Source organism: Oncorhynchus masou, chromosome 25 (assembly GCF_036934945.1).
Source record: "Oncorhynchus masou masou isolate Uvic2021 chromosome 25, UVic_Omas_1.1, whole genome shotgun sequence".
Taxonomy (NCBI): domain Eukaryota; kingdom Metazoa; phylum Chordata; class Actinopteri; order Salmoniformes; family Salmonidae; genus Oncorhynchus; species Oncorhynchus masou.
The window spans coordinates 31,917,938-31,939,711 of record NC_088236.1 but is presented as its reverse complement, the minus strand read 5'-3'; the positions used below and the strand labels follow the sequence as shown (position 1 = coordinate 31,939,711).

Here is a 21,774-nt window from a genome sequence, read left to right as displayed (position 1 = left end):
GACCATTTTATTGGTAAACTACACAGTAATGTAAAAGTTGTCTTTTTTTTGTGATCCAATACGTAATATAGTACATTTATCATAATTTGGTTGTAATCTAGATCCTCTATGAAGCTGTGGATTTAATAGAAAACATGAATCATCAGCGTACAGTGACACCTTTGTTTTAAAACCCTGGATTAAAAGGGACTTCCTTTTTAAATGCATTTTTACAGGGGCGTCAAACTTATTCCATGGAGGGCCTAGTGTCAGCTGGTTTTGTTTATTTCATTTCAATTAAGACCTAGACAACCAGGTGAGGGGCGTTCCAAACTAATTAGTGACCTTAGTTCAATCAATCAAGTACAAAGGAGGAGCGAAAACCCGAAGACTCTCGGCAAAATAAGTTTGACAAGTGCATTTATAGATGATAAAAAGCTACCTTCAGATCCACTAATGGTTTGGGTGTTTTGATAACAATATCAGTTTACATACCAAATATGTATTAAATGTATTGCAGTCATATCCACACTGTTCAGTTTTGTTTCTGTTTCCAATGAACTTGCAAATGTTTCTTCAATTGTGGCAATTTGGGAGTTGTAACTGTCACAGTTGCCTTGGACCCGTAAAAGCTATCAGAATACTCGGGAACCAATTAGCCTCTTGAGACATAAAAATTATGTCTCAAAAAAATTATTTGCTCAAACCCCAAATATGCACGGGGAAAAACACACGTTCTTGAAGAATGACATACTGACTGACTTGCTACACCAGTGAAAAATTGACGTCACTCACATCAACCTGACCTGCGTATTGGATTGGTAGCTATCTAGCATAGCCACTGTGCTTTCAGCAATTCCTCCTACTAGCTAAGTTAGTATTAGTAATAATAGTCCTTAGCAAAGTAGCTAATGTTTTATGTAACGACGTCGTTTGAAACTCAATGGCTTTAGATGCACCGTAGGTGGGTTCAATTGCGTACTGTAATGTTAACGTTACTTGCCTAGGCTAATTTAGTGTTCTGTTTTCCGCTAGCGACAGATCAAACATGAGCCCGGTTACATCCTATGCAAAACACTAACGTTGATAGCTACGTGGCAAACGTGGTGCATGCGCTGGTGGCCAAATGTCACCATTTAGTATTGGTTGGTTTCAGTAATAATGACAGCATATCTTGTAGCTCAAGTGTTGATTTTATTTTACCAAGACCATGTGCAGGTGGGACAATGTTGGTGAGGTTCCGAAGCCAACACATCCGGTCTTCAGTGGCCCATTGGATTTTTATCCAGTGAACTAGTAAAACAGTTCACGTCATGGGAAGATAGGCTCTGCCGACTGAGTAGAAGACCAATACATGTTTTGGCAAAATGTAGCAACTCACATCTTGCTCAACCTTTTAATTACTATGCGGTGGTCGTCAGTCATGTAATATCGCTATTATATAGATTAGTCCGCGTATTTAACCATACTGAGGTTTCTCTTCTTACAGGATTAGTTTATCATGCTTCCCAGCCTCCTGGCACTTCAGCCTGTCTCTCCTGGTTCTACCCAGTGTCCCACTACCTTCATTCAGGGAGCTGCTCTTCTTTGGTCTGCTGGTGGGACTGGTAGGACTGATTTACTTGTTGCTGGTAACAGGAAAGGGCCAGGACAGCTGGAACAGAAATGACAACTATTTCCACAGGTGAGACACTTGTACCACATTAGAAGATATACATTTGTCCCCCAGTTGTTTGTAGAGGACACATGCAGTGTATGCCTTTTATTTATCTTGATGCAAAGTACATTTTTGCCTGAATTTGGCCTAAAATGTTCAACTTTTCACCAAGACACTTAGCGAGGGTCACAGATGTGGAGGCCACAGACACTAGCAATCACAACCTAAACTATGGTCTGGTGGTGGACTGTGGCAGCAGTGGCTCCAGGGTGTTTGTGTACTGTTGGCCCAGGCACAATGGTAATCCCCATGACCTGCTTGACATCCGACAGATGAGAGATCAGCACAGGAAGCCAGTGGTCATGAAGATCAAACCAGGTGAGGCATACCAGGTTGCTGATGACTGGTGTGCTGTTGGGAATGGCCACATGCACACATTCTCACTTTTCTTTCATAATGTAGAAGACATTGGCTTCTAGTTGACATTGGGCTCCTAAGTGGAGCAGCGGTCTAAGGCAGTGCATCTTATTGCAAAAGGCGACACTTCAGGCCCTGTTTTGAATCCAGGCTGAATCACATTCGGACATGATTCGGAGTCCCATAGGGCGGTGCACAATTAGCCCAGCGTCATCCGGGTTTGGCCGGGTAGGCTGTCATTGTAAATAAGAATTTGTTCTTAACTGACTTGCTTAGTTAAATTCAATTTAAAAAAACATGTTTTTTTTTAAATAGTTAAATGAACTCATCTGTTCCATCCTAGAAGACTGAGCCATGGTCATGACTTTCTGGTGTTCTTAAAAAAAAAAAAAAAAATATCTCGGCACTAGCAAAAACACCAGAGAAGGCCAGTGATTACATCCACCCCCTGCTGAGCTTTGCTGCCCGGCACATTCCTAAACACAAGCACCAAGAGACCCCTCTGTACATCTTGTGCACAGCTGGAATGAGGGTGCTGCCTGACAGGTACAGTTACCCACCACACCTGAGAGTATTTCTCATCTTGAGATGGAAGTTGTCAAGTTTTTTCACACCACTATGACGATGCTGAAATTGGCTTGTATACTTTTTTCAGTCAACAGGAGGCACTTCTTGAGGATCTACGGACTGACATCCCTGTCCGTTTCAACTTCCTCTTCTCTGATTCCCATGTGGTGTTTATTTCTGGCAAGCAGGAAGGTGAGCTAACCTGTTTTATAGAAGCTGGCAAGCTAAACACTGACCATTCTGATGGAGAATGTCATCATGCCCAGTGTTGAAAATTTGTAACATAACAGTAGAAATTCTGGAATATGTGACCGGGCTCTACAGTGTGACCATTTTACTCTCATATGCGGCTAAATATTTTGCTGTGTGACCTAGAATTGTAATTTAGGAGCACCAGTGCGTTTAGAAAAATGTAAGAATTCTCGCTTTATTAGCTCAAATATTTTTCATTGTGCCCCTACATTTCTTTGTGTGCACCTACATTTTTCAACTGAGGGGTACACACACTCCTTGTAAATGTTTTTTTTATTTATTTTTAAGTCAGCATAGAGCCCTGTATGAATTGTCCTTTCTTGTTTGGACAGGTGTATGCATGGATTGGAATCAACTTTGTCCTTGGAAAGTTTAATCATGTGGATAGTGGTAAGTATACTACCTAAAGAACTTTCCTTAAGAGACCGGCTTATATTCACGTTGAATACTTTAATTTCCTCTTTCCCTTGTTTTACTTACCTCTGACACTCCTCTGTCTCCCTTTCCCTTCAATGGGACCTTCTGCTCTTCAATCCTTCCTATAGAGAGGGATGCAGTAGTAGAGGTGCAGGTACCAGGAGGTGACCAGCAGGAGGCGCTGGTGAGGACACGGACCGCCGGTGTTCTGGACATGGGTGGCGTCTCCACACAGATAGCATACGAAATGCCCAAAACTGTAAGCTTTGCTTCTCCACAACAGGTTATTACAAACAACAATTTCACTTTTTTGTGCTATCTTTTTGGGGTTTTGTCACTCACCTATTTTCTCTTCAGCCCCACCACTCATTCCCTGGTTAAACCTGTAAACATCATGTTTGTCCTCTGGAGATTAAGTCTACTCCATTCAGAGTGAACTATTGGAGGTCTTCTGTAAAAATAAGCCTGCTGCATGGCTTCATAACAGGATTTGGGCTTTAGAATTAGAATACTAGCCACAATGTGTTACTTCGAAACTTGAATGAAGATCAAAGATAATGCATGAGAGCCATCATGCAAAACATCCATGACCGGTTTATGTCTATGGTTTTTAATTTACTCTGACAATTTGCATGCTTACCTTCTCTTTTTCATTGTTTTTGCTCTCCACTGAACGTAATTCACCTGGAGCATTTGCATGTGGAACTGTCTTGGTCTAAGTTTCTTTAAGTAAATGGTTTTTAAAGTGCTTTCTGAAAGTGTTCAGACCCCTTAAATTTTCCCACATTTTATGTTAATCTTATTCTAAAATTGATTAAATTATTTTTTCCCTCATCAATCTACACACAATACCCCATAATGACAAAGCAAAAACAGGTTTAGACATTTTAGCAAATGTATTAAATAAACTGAAATATCACATTTACCTAAGTAATTCACACACTTTACTCAGTACTTTGTTGAAGCACCTTTGGCAGTGATTACAGCCTTGAGTCTTCTTGGGTATGACGCTACAAGCTTGACACACCTGTATTTGGGGAGTTTCTCCAATTATTCTCTGCAGATTCTCTCAAGCTCAGTCAGGTTGGATGGGGAGTGTTGCTGCACAGCTATTTTCGGGTCTCTCCAGAGATGTTCGATCGGCTTCAAGTCCTGGCTCTGGCTGGGCCATTCAAGGACAATCAGAGACTTGTCCTGAATCCACTCCTGCATTGTCTTGGCTGTGTGCTTAGGATTGTTGTCCTGTTGGAGGTGAACCTTCATCCCATTCTGAGGTCCTGAGTGATCTGGGACAGGTTTTTATCCAGGATATCTTTGTACTTTACTCTGTTCATCTTTCACTTGATCCTGACCAATCTCCCAGTCCCTGCCGCTGAAAAATATCCCCAAGCATGATGCTGCCACCACCTTTCTTCACCGTAGGTTTCCTCTAGACATGACGCTTGGCATTCAGGCCAAAGAGTTCAATCTTGGTTTCATCAGACCAGAGAATCTTGTTTCTCATGGTTTGAGAATCCTTTAGGTGCCTTTTGGCAAACTCCAAGCAGGCTGTCATGTGCCTTACTGAGGAGTTGATTTATTCTGGCCATTCTACCATAAAGGCCTGATTGGTGGAGTGCTGCAGAGATGGTTGTCCTTCTGGAAGTTTCTCCCATCTCCACAGAGGAACTCTGGAGCTCTGTCAGAGTAACTATCGGTTCTTGGTCACCTCCCTGACCAAGGCTCTTCTCTCCTGATTGCTCAGTTTGGCCTGGGCTGCCAGCTCTAGGAAGTGTCTTGGTGCTTCTCAACTTCCATTTTAAGGATAGTGGAGGCCACTGTCTTCTTGGGGACCTTCAATGCTGTAGAAATGTTTTGTGACCCTTACCCAGACCTATGCCTCGACACAATCCTGTCTTGGAGCTCTATGGACAATTCTTTCAACCTCATGGATTGGTTTTTGCTCTGATATGCACTGTCAACTGTGGGACAAGTGTGTGCCTTTCCAAGTCATGTCCAATCAATTGAGTTTACCAGACTCCAATCAAGTTGTAGAATCATCTCAAGGGTGATCAATGGAAACAGGATGCACCTGAGCTTTCAAGTATCATAGCAAAGGGTCTGAATACTTAAGGAAATAAGGTATTTCTCTTTTTTAAATATTTTTTATAAATTTGCTGAAATTTTGAAATGTTTTTGCTTTGTCATTTATGGGGAATTGTGTGTAGATTGAGGGCAACATTTTACTTAATCCATTTTAGAATAAGGCTGTAACGTAACAAAGTGGAAAAGTCAAGGGGTCTGAATAATTTTTCGAATGCACTCTATATATGTAGCATTAATCAATGTTTGATATTAGTGTAGACTTAGTCTTAGATAATAGAGAACCATTTCCTGTCTGATATTGAATGTTATTATTTTTGTAGGAGGAAGTGGCCAAAACTTTGCTTGCAGAGTTCAACCTGGGTTGTGATGCCCACCGGACAGAGCATGTCTACCGGGTGTATGTGTCCACCTTCCTGGGCTTTGGAGGAAATGCTGCTCGACAAAGATACGAGGAGAGCATTGTCATGAACACTCTCACTAAAAACAAGTAAGACCCTTCAACACTTGCTAATTATGATACTGATAAAGAGTGTACTAGTTTGACATTATTCAGTGCTGCTGTTGCTTGCCTTTATGGAGAGCTCATTTGAGTTGGTTTGTCCAGGCTCCTGGGTCAACATGTAGGTGAGACAGGAGAGTCCCCCCTCCAGGACCCATGCGTACCCTCAGACCTGCGGGATGAGTTGGGGCCAGCCACACAGAAACTCCACCTGCTTGGCACAGGGGATTTTGATCACTGTAGACAGCTACTTCAGCCCTTCCTCAACCACACCAATGAGACTCACTCCTCCCTTAATGAAATCTAGCTGCCTCCCATTGACTACCCCAACAGCCAGTTCTATGGGTTCTCTGAGTTCTACTACTGCACAGAGGATGTGTTGCGCATGGGCGGGGATTTTAACTTCTCAAAGTATGCCAGTGCTGCCAAGGTGTGCCCTTACCACAGCAAAGCAGCATCTCTTCAGTGTAAATGGCAGTCCTCTAACTGCATGTAAAATGCATGTATTTCACCAAAGATTAGGCTAATTGCAGTGTTTACCAATTACTTTGCGCTTCATCTACAGAGTTACTGCGCCACCCAGTGGAGAACTCTGAAAGAGCGATTCGACTCAGGCTTGTATGGCTCTCACGCTGATGTTCACAGGCTCAAGTAAGTCCCACCACTGGCTCTGGCTATTTTAGTAAGACTTGAGTCCAGTAATGATAAAGGGTTGTCAAGGAGATTTCATGTTAACATTTATGCATTGTGTGCAGGTACCAGTGTTTTAAATCAGCCTGGATGTATGAGGTATTCCACACAGGCTTCTCCTTCCCTATGGACTACAACAAAAACCTGAGGAATGCCCTTTTGGTCTATGATAAAGAGGTACAATGGACTCTTGGAGCCATCCTTTACAGAACCTGTTTTTTGCCTTTGAGGTAAGAGAACTCTTGCTCTGTCACACTTTATTATGCTTGTACGTTGTGATAGCCAATATATTCTAGCTGATTAGGTTATGGAGACGTTGAAAAATAGTTAATGTTCTTCACTCACACTTTTACCTTCCTCTCCAAGGGATATTCAGCAGGAGAGTCTGAAAGGAGTCCACTCCCACTGGCGTCACAGCTTCTCCTTTGTCAACAACCACTACTTGTTCTTGGCCTGCTTCCTGGTTGTCCTCATATCCATCCTGCTCTACTTGCTGCGCCTCCGACGTATCCACAGCTGTACCACGCAACGCTGCACCCCCTCTACTGTTAAGTGGCTAGAGGAGGGTCTCAGATCCCACCCACTCCCTATCACCCTTTAGACTTCACATCTGTCACTCCAAAATCAGCCTTTTCTTCCCCAGCTGGAATCTATTTGCCTGCACCTTTATGTTAAGGTCTTCATTTCTTAGCTGGAAATGACAAAGACTAGAACTTAGTTGGATTTTGAATGAGTCCAATGAACAGAGACGTCAGACAGCATTGGAATGAACTGGTGTGGGAGATATTGCATGTTGAGTTTGCACCATCCATGAAATTCTTTGTTAATGTATTTTTTTATGATATCAAAATATAAGCCTTTTTTATTTTTCTGGAAATGTGAACAAGGTACAAAAAGCGTAACTATCCTTGCCTGAAGTTTGTGAGGTCCCATCCGTACATGGTCCAGTTAGGCAGGCTTGTTCAAGCTTCCTGTAAGGTTCAAATGGCAGCTGCCTCACAACTTACCCTAATTAGTCATTCCTAAAATGGCATATTGTGAAAGAATGCCCCTAAACTGCTGTTTTTTTCAATGAAGGGAGCACATCCTTGAATGAATGTGACAAGACAATAGTAGGTTTATGAAGAGGATGATGAAACTGTTGCTGTTTTACAGTACATATTTATAGATTCACTGTTCTTGAGTAGAGTTTCACATATCTGTCACATTATCCTGATGCAATTTAATTTCAGTGTCTCTGTTTGCATTTTGGGTGCATGATCAGTGGATGTTTATTGGTTGTGGGGAGGAATGTTGTGTGCACCTCTGTTCACCCTCAAAGTTTACTGCTCTGCTTGGCACCTGTTATACTTTGATTTACAGCTTATTTTTTACTTAGATTGCTGCACCACAGAAGAAAACTAAGGTTATGCATCTCAGTGCAAGAGGCGTCACAATAGTACCTGGTTCAAATTCAGGCTGTATCAAATCCGGCTGTGATTGGGAGTCCCATAGGGCGGCACACAATTGGCCCAGTGATGTCCGGGTTTGGCCTGAGTAGGCCATCATGGTAAGTAAGAATTTGTTCTTAACTGACTTGCCTAGTTAAATAAAAATATGCAGTTAACTACTTACAGCTCTTCAGAAAACACTGTTCTAAGTTTGTTGTGATCTATTGTAATAGGCTTTTGTTACACTAGGTCCTTTTTTTCCTCACTTCCCCCCCCAACCCTATTGCCGAACAGGTAGTGTTTATCAAAGCTGCAATGGCGCAATATTTATTCATGTATTATCACTGGAGAGATGCTCCAGTCCACATCAGATGAATTCACATCGAGGGCTCAGCTACAGTAGAGTAAAACTTTGCTGTCTCCTCAGTTCATTGAAGTGACAGGGTGAAGAGAATTTAATTTGGGAATCCCTTCATATACTGTCAAACTCACTGGGCTTTGTTTTTAGAAGCTGTTATTTCACTGCTGTAAAGGGGATAGTTTATCAAAGCATATAACACATTTCACCCCATGCTTCCTGAAGCATCTCCCACAAGTTGGATCGGCTTGATGAGCACTTCTTACGTGCCATACTGTCAAGCTGCTCCCACAACGGCTCAATAGGGTTGAGATCCGGTGACTGTGCTGGCCACTCCATTATAGAGAGAATACCAGCTGATTGCTTCTTCCCTAAATGGTTCATGCATAGTTTGGAGCTGTGCTTTGGGTCATTCTCCTGTTGTAGGAGGAAATTGGCTCCAATTAAGCGCCGTCCACAGGGTATGGCATCGTGTTGCAAAATGGAGTGATAGCCTTCCTTTTTCAAGATCCCTTTAACTCTGTACAAATCTCCCACTTTACCACCACAAGGGCACCCCCAGATCATCACATTGCCTCCACCATGATTGACAGATGGCGTCAAGCACTCCTCCAGCATCTATTTATTTTTTCTGCGTCTCACGAATGTTCTCTGTGATCCGAACACCTCAAACACGTTTTTTTCCCCAATCTTCCTCTGTCCAGTGTCTGTGTCCTTTTGACCATCTTAATATTTTCTTTGCAACTCTGCTTAGAAGGCCAGCATCCCGGAGTTGCCTCTTCATTGTTGATGTTGAGATTGGTGTTTTGCGGGTACTATTTAATGGAGCTGCCAGTTGAGGACTTGTGAGGCATCTGCTTCTCAAACTACACACTCTAATGTACTTGTCTCCTTGCTCAGTTGTACACCGGGGCCCCTCACGCCTCTTTCTATTCTGGTTACAGCCAGTTTGCGCTGTTCTGTGAAGAGAGTAGTAAACAGCGTTGTACGAAATCTTCTGTTTTTTGGCAATTTCTCACATGGAATAGCCTTCATTTCTCAGAACAATAATAGACTGACGAGTTTCAGAAGAAATGGCTTTGTTTCTGGCCATTTCGAGCCTGTAATCGAACCCACAAATGCCGATACTCAACTAGTCTAAAGAAGGCCAGTTTTATTGCTTCGTTAATGAGAACAACAGTTTTCAGCTGTGCTAACATAATTGCAAAGGGGTTTTCTAATGATCAGTGAGCCTTTTAAAATATTAAACTTGGATTAGCTAACACAATGTGCCAATGGAATACAGGAGTGATGGTTGCTGATAATGGGCCTCTAAGCCTATGTAGATATTCCATAAAAAATATCTACATAGCCGCTTCCAGCTACAATTGTCAATGTTGTAAATGACTGTACACTGTATTTCTGATCAATTTGATGTTTATTTTAATGGACAAAAAATAGAAATGTCCTTGTTTTTGAAAGAAAAGCCAAGTGATCCAAAAGTTTGGACACAACTACTCATTCCAGGGTTTCTTTGTTTTACTATTTTCTACATTGTATGAAATAACATGTGGAATCATGTAACCAAAAAAGTAATAAACAAATTCTTCAAATTGCCACCCTTTGCCTTGATGACAGCTTTGCACACTCTGCATTCTCTCAACCAGCTTCAACTGGAATGCTTTTCCAACAGTCTTGAAGGAGTTCCCACATGCTGAGCACTTGTTGGCTGTTTTTCCTTCACTCTGCTGTCCAACGTATCCCAAACCATCTCAATTGGGTTGAGGTTGGGTGATTGTGGAGGCCAGGTCATCTGATGCAATACTCCATCACTCTCCGTCTTGGTCAAATAGCCCTTACACAGCCTGGAGGTGTGTTGGGTCATTGTCCAGTTGAAAAACAAATGATAGTCCCACTAAGCGCAAGCCAGATGTGGTGTATTGCTGCAGAATGCTGTGGTAGCCATGTTGCTGAAGTGTGCATTGAATTCTAAATAAATCACTGACATTGTGACCAGCAAAGCACCATCACACCTCCTCCATGCTTCACGGTGGGAACCACATATGCAGAGATCATCCATTCACCTACTGTGCATATCATAAAGACACAGCGGTTGGAACCAGATATCTAAAATTTGGACTCATCAGACTAAAGGACAGATTTCCACCGGTCTAATGTCACTTGCACGTGTTTCTTGGCCAAAGCAAGTCTCTTCTTATTGGTGTCCTTCAGTAGTGATTTCCTGCATCAATTCGACCATGAAGGCCTGATTCTCGCAGTCTCCTCTGAACAGTTGATATTGGGATGTCTGTTACTTGAACTCTGTGAAGCATTTATTTGGGCTGCAATTTCTGAGGCTGGTACCTAATGAATGTATCCTCTGCAGCAGAGGTAACTCGAGGTCTTCCTTTCCTATGGCAGTCCTCCTGAAAGCCAGTTTCATCGTAGCACTTGATGGTTTTTGCGACTGCACTTGAAGAAACTTTCAAAGTTATTGAAATGTTGTGTATTGACTGACCTACATGTCTTTAAGTAATGATGGACTGGCGTTTCTCTTTGCTTATTTGAGCTGTTCTTGCCATAATATGGACTTGGTCTTTTACCAAATATGGCTATTTTCTGTATACCACCCCTACCTTGTCACAACACAACTGATTAGCTCAAATGCATGAAGAAGGAAAGAAATTCACACACTTGTTAATTTAATTAGTTAAATGCATTCTAGGTGACGTGAAGCTGGTAGAGAATACCAAGAGTGTGCAAAGCTGTCATCAAGGCAAGGGGTGGCTACTTTGAATAATCTCAAATATACCATTTATTTTGATTTGCTTAAAACCTTTTTGGTTACTACATGATTCCATGTGTGTTATTTCATAGTTGTGTTATTTTCAATGGAGAAAATAGTAAAAATAAAGAACCTTTGAGTAGGTGTGTCAACTTTTGACTGGTAGTGTGTGTGTGTGTGTGTGTGTGTGTGTGTGTGTGTGTGTGTGTGTATATATATATATTGTTAATGTGTATATACACATTATATATACATTCAACTATGTAAAGAAAAAAGTATTTAAAAATAATATTTCATTCATTCAGATCTAGGATGTGTTACTGCTCATACTGCTCAAATATATATATACTGCTCAAAAAAAATAAAGGGAACACTAAAATAACACATCCTAGATCTGAATGAATGAAATATTCTTATTAAATACTTTTTTTCTTTACATAGTTGAATGTGCTGACAACAAAATCACACAAATTATCAATGGAAATCAAATATATCAACCCATGGAGGTCTGGATTTGGAGTGACACTCAAAATTAAAGTGGAAAACCACACTACAGGCTGATCCAACTTTGATGTAATGTCCTTAAAACAAGTCAAAATGAGCCTCAGTAGTATGTGTGGCTTCCACGTGCCTGTATGGCCTCCCTACAACGCCTGGGCATGCTCCTGATGAGGTGGCGGATGGTCTCCTGAGGGATCTCCTCCCAGACCTGGACTAAAGCACCCGCCAACTCCTGGACAGTCTGTGTTGCCACGTGGCATTGGTGGATGGAGCGAGACATGATGTCCCAGATGTGCTCAATTGGATTCAGTTCTGGGGAATGGGCGGGCCAGTCCATAGCATCAATGCCTTTCTCTTGCAGGAACTGCTGACACACTCCAGCCACATGAGGTCTAGCATTGTCTTGCATTAGGAGGAATCTAGGGCCAACCGCACCAGCATAAGGTCTCACAAGGGGTCTGAGGATCTCATCTCGGTACCTAATGGCAGTCAGGCTACCTCTGGCGAGCACATGGAGGGCTGTGCGGCCCCCCAAAGAAATGCCACCCCACACCATGACTGACCCACCGCCAAGCCGGTCATGCTAGAGGATGTTGCAGGCAGCAGAACGTTCTCCACGGCGTCTCCAGACTCTGTCATGTCTGTCACATGTGCTCAGTGTGAACCTGCTTTCATCTGTGAAGAACACAGGGCGCCAGTGGCGAATTTGCCAATCTGGGTATTCTCTGGCAAATGCCAAACGTCCTGCACGGTGTTGGGCTGTAACCCCCACCTGTGGACGTCGGGCCCTCATGGAGTCTGTTTCTGACCGTTTGAGCAGACACATGCAGATTTGTGGCCTGCTGGAGGTCATTTTGCAGGGCTCTGGCAGTGCTCCTCCTGCTCCTCCTTGCACAAAGGCGGAGGTAGCGGTCCTGCTGCTGGGTTGTTGCCCTCCTACGGCCTCCTCCACGTCTCCTGATGTACTGGCCTGTCTCCTGGTAGTGCCTCCATGCTCTGGACACTACACTGACAGACACAGCAAAGCTTCTTGCCACTCGCATTGATGTGCCATCCTGGATGAGCTGCACTACCTGAGCCACTTGTGTGGGTTGTAGACTCCGTCATGCTACCACTAGAGTGAAAGCCCCGCCAGCATTCAAAAGTGACCAAAACATCAGCCAGGAAGCATAGGAACTGAGAAGTGGTCTGTGGTCACCACCTGCAGAACCACTGCTTTATTGGGGGTGTCTTGCTAATTGCCAAAATTTCCACCTGTTGTCTATTCCATTTGCACAACAGCATGTGAAATTTATTGTCAATCAGTGTTGCTTCCTAAGTGGACAGTTTGATTTCACAGAAGTGTGATTGACTTGGAGTTACATTGTGTTGTTTAAGTGTTCCCTTTATTTTTTTGAGCAGTGTATATATATGTATGGGTGTACAGAGATCAATGTACGGTTTGCGTGGGAAACTAATGTTATCAACAATCCATTTGTTGAATAATAAAAATATACAATCAAATGCAATCTGTTGATGATTCTCCTGTATTGTCATGTGGAGTATATTGTGTGCCCCCAGAGTCCCACTAGGTGACACAAGGATTTGAGTAAACAAATATACAGTCATAGTCAGGGTTTACAAATCCCCAGTAGCATGGGAAGAGCAGGAGTGTAGCACAAGGATATCAGTCAAGACTACTAAACTGCAGACAGCTACTAATGACCCCCTCACCCAAGCACCAGTTGCCCAATAGAGGCCATGTTGTTGTAGCCGGCCTGTCTGAATCTCTGGGTGGCCTAATTTGAGACACAGCACTGTGGGGGTTTGTTTTCGCTCCTCTCCCCTGTGTTACATTTCAGGTCTGCCCCAGCTGGTGATGGATGAGTCTGAAGAGGATTTAGGTTAAACCAGGTTGGCCATTTAGGATGGGTAATGTAAACACTGGATTGAACAGATTATATGCAATACATTTGACAGATTTTACCATTGAATTGTCCTTGTATCTCTTTGGTCACTTGACCTTTGTTATCGTCTTGTGATTTCAATCAAGTGTGCGGTTGCTGGGCTGGAATAGATATCTGCTCACCCAGTAGATAGATCAGGGATGAGTGGATCAAGGTTGAGTTTTTTTGTTTGCCTGAAATTATTTGTAAGTAATATTAGACTACTTGTTACTACGACCGAGCACGCCCCCCTCATTGACGGGGCTGTAGTGGAGCAGGTTGAGAGCTTCAAGTTCCTTGGCATTCACATCACCAACAAACTAACATGGTCCAAGCACACCAAGACAGTCGTGAAAAGGGCAAGACAAAATATATTCCCCCTCAGGAGACTGAAAAGATTTGGCATGGGTCCTCAGATCCTCAAAAGGTTCTACATCTGCACCATTGAGAGCATCCTGGCAGGTTGCATCACTGCCTGGTATGGCATCTGCTCGGCACTACAGAGGGTAGTGCGTACGGCCCAGTATATCACCGGGGTCAAGCTTCCTGCCATCCAGGACCTCTATAACAGGCGGTGTCAGAGGAAGGCCCTAAAAATTGTCAGACTCCAACCACCCTAGTCATAGACTGTTCTCTCGGCTACCGCACGGCAAGTGGTATCAGAGCGCCAAGTCTAGGTCCAAGAGGCATCTAAACAGCTTCTAACCCCAAGCCATAAGAATCCTGAACAGCTAATCAAATAGCTACCCAGACTATTTGCATAGCCCCCCCCACCCCCACGTTGCTGCTACTCTCTGTTATTATCTATGCATAGTCACTTTAATAACTCTACCTACATGTACATACAGTGGGGCAAAAAAGTATTTAGTCAGCCACCAATTGTGCAAGTTCTCCCACTTAAAAAGATGAGAGGCCTGTAATTTTCATCATAGGTACACTTCAACTATGACAGACAAAATGAGAAGAAAAAAAATCCAGAAATTCACATTGTAGGATTTTTAATGAATTTATTTGCAAATTATGGTGGAAAATAACTATCTGGTCAATAACAAAAGTTTATCTTAATACTTTGTTATATACCCTTTGTTGGCAATGACAAAGGTCAAACGTTTTCTGAAAGTCTTCACGAGGTTTTCACACACTGTTGCTGGTATTTTGGCCCATTTCTCCATGCAGATCTCCTCTAGAGCAGTGATGTTTTGGGGCTGTTGCTGGGCAACACGGACTTTCAACTCCCTCCAAAGACTTTCTATGGGGTTGAGATCTGGAGACTGGCTAGGCCACTCCAGGACCTTGAAATGCTTCTTACGAAGCCACTCCTTCTTTGCCTGGGCGGTGTGTTTGGGGATCATTGTCATGCTGAAAGACCCAGCCACCTTTTCATCTTCAATGCCCTTGCTGATGGAAGGAGGTTTTCACTCAAAATCTCACGATACATGGCCCCATTCATTCTTTCCTTTACACGGATCAGTCGTCCTGGTCACTTTGCAGAAAAACAGCCCCAAAGCATGATGTTTCCACCCCCATGCTTCACAGTAGGTATGGTGTTCTTTGGATGCAACTCAGCATTCTTTGTCCTCCAAACATGACGAGTTGAGTTTTTACCAAAAAGTTATATTTTGGTTTCATCTGACCATATGACATTCACCCAATCTTCTTCTGGATTATCCAAATGCTCTCGAGCAAACTTCAGACGGGCCTGGACATGTACTGGCTTAAGCAGGGGGACACGTTTGGCACTGCAAGATTTGAGTACCTGGCGGCGTAGTGTGTTCCTGATGGTAGGCTTTGTTACTTTGGTCCCAGCTCTCTGCAGGTCATTCACTAGGTCCCCCCGTGTGGTTCTGTGATTTTTGCTCATCGTTCTTGTGATCATTTTGATGCCACGGTGTGAGATCTTGCGTGGAGCCCCAGATCGAGGGAGATTATCAGTGGTCTTGTATGTCTTCCATTTCCTAATAATTGCTCCCACAGTTGATTTCTTCAAACCAAGCTGCCTACCTATTGCAGATTCAGTCTTCCCAGCCTGGTGCAGGTCTACAATTTTGTTTCTGGTGTCCTTTGACAGCTCTTTGGTCTTGGCCATAGTGGAGTTTGGAGAGTGACTGTTTGAGGTTGTGGACAGGTGTCTTTTTTACTGATAACAAGTTCAAACAGGTGCCATTAATACAGGTAACGAGTGGAGGACAGAGGAGCCTCTTAAAGAAGAAGTAACAGGTCTGTGAGAGCCAGAAATCTTGCTTGTTTGTAGGTGACCAAATACTTATTTTCCACCATAATTTGCAAATAAATTCATTAAAAATCCTACAATGTGATTTTCTGGATTTTTTTTCTTCTCAATTTGTCTGTCATAGTTGAAGTGTACTTATGATGAAAATTACAGGCCTCATCTTTTTAAGTGGGAGAACTTGCACAATTGGTGGCTGACTAAATACTTTTTTGCCCCACTGTATATAAAACTTTATGAGCTGGATTGCCTGTGATTGCAATTTGTTTATTTTCATTTGTGCTCGTCAGCATATTTAGCTAGCAGCCTCTATCTAATTCACTATTGCTTGTGCTAATCAGTGTAATTAAGTATATACCGGATTTCTATGGCAAGACGCCAGTAGTCAAAATCGGGCCTGTGGTGTCTGCGATATCATGTGGGTTAGTGAGACTCATATCCTTGAGCATGTGTGCAAAATTTCATCACTCCAATTCAATCAGATCAAGAGATATAAACATGTGCCCACCGTGTGGGCGACATGTATGTTCTTGCATATGTTGAGTCTTGACTGTGTTTTCAACATGTGTACCAAATTGTGTTCCAATATGAAAATCATTGACTGATTTATTTGCATTTATGTGCCAGACCACGTTCATGTGAATGTTTTTTGGACAATAGCGGCCATGTTGTTTTAGGTACTAGTCTGGAATGTTTTCTGTTGAGACTTTTGTCCATAGATGCCACATATCGAGTTTCATGCAGATCGGTCATTCGGTGCCAGAAGAGTAGCGTTAAGAATTTTTCACAAAATTCCAAATATATCATGGCAGACCTTATGGGTCCCTGGGACAAATTTGTTCCTTGTGAGGAGAGGGACCTATGTACTAAATTTCATGACTTCAGGTCAAACGGGGTGATGGGCGTGACCTTTTAAAGTTAGCATTTTCAATCTGTTGTTATGGCGCCACCATCTGGCTAACCAGTATAATTTTGTAAATCCCGTATCTCTATGGCAAGACACCAGTGCTGTCTGAGATATTGCATGTGACCACCGAACGAACTAATATACGTACAAATGAACATAATGACGGAGACAGATCCCCAATCTCCTCCCCGACTTCATCATAGGGGACAAAAATACAATAAGAAATTAAATCTACTTTCCCCTCTGATCCTGATCCTAACCCTTACCTCACCCAAACCCTAACCGGTGTGCAATCTTCTTGTAAATGCCTTTATAAATGGTTTATTATGTACAGTTTAAATATAGTGTAACCCCATAGAGCCTTTTAAACTCCTGAAAACAGCAAGTTCTCAGCAGCCAAATATGTTAATTCCAGTAGGTGGCATTGTGTTACTGCCCAAATGCTCACACAATTTTTGTCTCATATATTACAAAAAAGTAAAAATGTTTTGGATGCCTATTACACAGTTACCATTCATAAATTACTGTATGTCATATATAATCCAGATGTATGGTCATATAATAGCCAAAGTGTTTGTGAATGAGATGGAATATAGTCCAATCTTTGCTTTAAAAAAATCCCTATCTGGTCAATGTTGAAAGTCGGCATACTTTCAGAGACTGCTCTCCATCTGCTGAGTCAACACTTCAGCTTCTGCGCTTGCCTCTGAGTGGCACTGCAGTCTGTTTAACGTGATGAAGTTGCAAGGGTATGTTTGAGGAGCTTATGTTACAAACTGTAAGGTGGTGATGGTAGTAGTGTGAGGGGGGATACCTGTCTGATTCTTCTCTGCTTCTCTTCATTCACTGTTTTGAAAACAAGAGCCTAATAAACCATAAACTAATGAGGTAATTCATTATTTCCACAGCTTTACCACTTGGATTAGATTGGGAAACATTTGTAGTGACAGAATATTACATTTTAATTTGCACATGAGACATACAGTTCCAAGTATCTTGTATTTGGACAGGTGACTCTAGACCAGGGGTGTCAAAGTCAAATGGACGGAGGGCCAAATAAAAAATTTAGCTACAAGCCGAGGGCCGGACTGTTCGAATGTTCATTGAAAATTTTTTAAATGACGCATATAGTCTAGTGAACCTAATTGAACCTACTGAAAACCTAACAAATATATTCCAATATGATCAGATAAATAAAGCAATATTTTCTTATGGCTCTGTCAGTAATCTTTAATTTTCAACAGACACAAAAGACAAATTTCCTTTATATAAAAATCCCCATAACATGAACATTAAATGAAAGAAACCGGTATTCAAGGCACCATCAGTAGCCTATATTTTCTATTTTAGCAAAAGTGGGCTAAATTTACTTCAAAGAAAAAAACAATAATAGCAATTTTCTATCATCCACTCAACTGAAATATTTTTAAAATATAATTGGATTGAAATACAATAAAATAAAGTGCAAAAATCTATTAATCAAAAACAACACTTTGTTTAAGGAGAAGTAACATGCAGTGAAAACAAATATTAAACTTTAACTTTTAAACTTGAACTGAGTAAAAACTCTAAATATGTGATTGCACAGTAATGTTCACTTGTTTGAGGTTGAGGGTGATACTTGGTGGTGTCCCATCTTTTCCACAAGTTCATCAATGTTCGGGGTAAGGCTCTGAGCTGAGGAAATCCTCAGAATTGAGTGGAGGTGTTCAGCAGTAAGTCGACTTCTGTGTGATGTTTTGTTCAGGTTCATCAAAGAAAAAAGTTGTTCACACAGGTATGTGCTGCCAAACATAGACAACGTTTGAGCAGCCTGGATGCGCAGCTGGGGCATTGTGTCGGGGAGGAAACGGGCGAACTCCGCAGCACCCACTGCCGCATATTTTGCCCTCAGTGCATCATTGCATTGGAGGTCAATCAACTCCATTTGGAGGTTTGGTGGTGAGCTTTCCACGTCAACAGCAAATGGGTTACCGAGCAGTTCCAACCTGCTTTTTTGTGCTTCAAAGTCAGCAAATCGGCGTCGAAAGTCAGCGGCAAGCATACCTATTTTATCAGCCAACTGTGCGCTCGGGAACGCACTGGTAGAGAGCTTCTCTTTCATGGTCTGGCAGCTGGGAAAGTGGCTCAAATTTTCTTTCCGCATCTGCGTCTCCCACAGAGTCAGTTTGGTTTTAAATGCCTTCACTGTACTGTACATATCAGAGATGACATGATCCCGACCCTGCAGCTGTAAGTTCATTGCATTCAGATGACTCGTAATGTCACACAGAAAAGCCATTTCACACAGAAACATTTCGTCTCGGAGTTGTGTTGTGTCTTTCCCTTTGCTGTCCAAGAACAGACAAATCTCCTCACGAAGCTCGAAACATCTTTGAAGCACCTTTCCCTGGCTTAGCCATCGCACCTCTGCATGCTCCGTTTCTAACTCCGTCAGAAATGCCTTGAACTGGCGGTGATTCAAACCTTTGGCTCTGATAAAGTTAACTGTGCGCGTGATGATGCTCATTACATGCTCCATTTTCAAGGCTTTACCGCACAACGCTTCCTGGTGTATGATACAATGATAAGCTGTCAGCTCACCTGTCGCGTTTTCCTCTTGCATCTTTTCCCGTATCTTCGCCACCAGTCCGCTCCTGTGTCCACACATCGCAGGTGCTCCGTCGGTTGTCAAACCCACGAGTTTTTCCCAAGGCAGCTCCATCTCATTTACACATCTTGACACCTCTTCATACAAATCATGCCCCGTAGTTGTGCCATGCATAGGACGTAAAGCCAAAAACTCCTCTGTCACGCTTAGGCTGGAGTCCACTCCGCGGATGAAAATTGACAACTGGGCAATGTCAGAAATGTCGGTGCTCTCATCCACAGCCAAGGAATATGCAATGAAATCTTTTCCCTTTTTCACAAGCTGCTCTTTTAGATTGATGGACAACTGGTCTACTCTCTCGGCAATGGTGTTTCTGCTCAGACTCACATTTAAAAAGAGTTGCCTTTTTTCTGGGCAAACTTCGTCACAAACTTTAATCATGCAGTTTTTGATGAAATCCCCCTCCGTAAATGGCCGGGCTGATTTAGCGATCTCTTCTGCCAAAATAAAACTGGCCTTGACAGCAGCCTGGCCTTGTGATTTGGCTTTTTTGAACAGAGCCTGTCGAGATTTGAGGCCTCGTTTTAATTCCTCTGCCTTTTGTAGCCTTTGTTCCATGTCCATATTCTTGTTTTTGTCCGCGTGTTTCGTTTCATAATGTCGTCTCAGATTATACTCTTTCAGTACCGCCACACTTTCTCCACACAGAAGACACACAGGTTTTCCAGCTACCTCCGTGAACATATACTCCGACTCCCACCTTGTTTGAAACCCCGGTTCTCAGTGTCCACCTTCCGTTTTGCCATTTTTGATGGGTATCTGAAAGTTAATTTTACTGTGATGCTGACGACTGCTGTGCCAATAAATATTGAAATGAAGCAGCCTACTGCTCGGTGCGTCACCGTTGCATTGTGGGAAATGTAGTATTGGTGCGTGTAAAAGATCTGCGGGCTGCCGGCTTGCTGCGGTCTGCGGGCCGGTTCTAATAATAAATCAAGATCATCCCAGGGGCCGTAAAAAACCTTCTCGCGGGCCGGATGTGGCCCGCGGGCCTTGACTCTGACATATGTGCACTAGAGGATGCTACTAGGATAACACACATAAGCCACGAGGCCATATAATCATCCAGGAATACATCTCAAGCAAACTGAAAATTAATTAAAACCGTGATAGGATCTGTAAGATTCAAGAAACACTTTTAAGGATAGCACCAGTCATATACATAACATACAATGACATATGAAAAACATAGCCATTTCTCAATTGCTCCTTCTTATAATATTATTTATCTTATAGTAAGTAGTAATTCCCTTGAGTTTGGATTTTTCCCTCATGTAGTTATAATTTTGTAACATAATTTTAACATTATGCACCATGACTATACAAAGTATAGTATAAATATTGATTTTGCGTCATACACATGGCGTTTAACTGCAGACCTTTATTTTGAAGGCAACATCGGAAAACCGGAAGTCTTGTTACTGCAGGGACGCTAATGTTGCTGCTTCCCCCATAACAGATAGATCGTGAGTCGTGCAACATCCATGGAAAAAGGCAACCGGAACGAATATTGGCAGCAATCTGAGAAGACCTCTCACGCGTGGTTCTCCACTGCAGTAGTACCATGTACTATGTGTGCTACATTTGGAAAATAATAATAAATAGCGTAGCTACAGTAATCTGGGCAGACTGGTCTCATACACTAGACGTAACATATTAAAGAACATCCGGGACACTAACATTGGTATGATATGTTATGTTTGGTATGGTTACATAAGACCAAAGGTTACCTAAGCCAATACCAGGGTATTGGGTGGCGATACCAGTAACGTTTAGCTGCAAGGAAATGGAATTATTAATATATCATACCAATTAGCCAGCTACCAGCTTTCTTACATTAGTACCCCAGGTCATCTTAGGTTTCATTACATACAGTCGAGAAGAACTACTGAATATAAGATCAGCGTCAACTCACCATCAGTACGACCAAGAATATGTTTTTCGCGACGCGGATCCTGTGTTCTGCCTTACAAACAGGACAACGGAATGGATCGCATGCAGCGACCCAAAAAAACGACTCCGAAAAAGAGGGAAAAGAGGCGGTCTTCTGGTCAGACTCCGGAGACGGGCACACCGTGCACCACTCCCTAGCATTCTTCTTGCCAATGTCCAGTCTCTTGACAACAAGGTTGATGAAATCCGAGCAAGGGTAGCATTCCAGAGGGACATCAGAGACTGTAACGTTCTGTGCTTCACGGAAACATGGCTCACTGGAGAGACGCTATCCGAAGCGGTGCAGCCAACGGGTTTCTCCACGCATCGCGCCGACAGAAACAAACAACTTTTTGGGAAGAAGAGCGGTGGGGGCGTATGCCTTATGGCTAACGAGACATGGTGTGATGAAAGAAACATACAGGAACTCAAATCCTTCTGTTCACCTGATTTAGAATTCCTCACAATCAAATGTTGACCGCATTATCTACCAAGAGAATTCTCTTCGATTATAATC

The 21,774-nt window shown here is 42.6% G+C and overlaps 1 pseudogene; it reads left to right on the top strand.

Annotated features, from left to right (window-relative positions):
* Positions 1–785: 785 nt before the first annotated feature.
* Positions 786–11,055, top strand: LOC135514130 (ectonucleoside triphosphate diphosphohydrolase 4-like; annotated as a pseudogene).
* Positions 11,056–21,774: the final 10,719 nt, after the last annotated feature.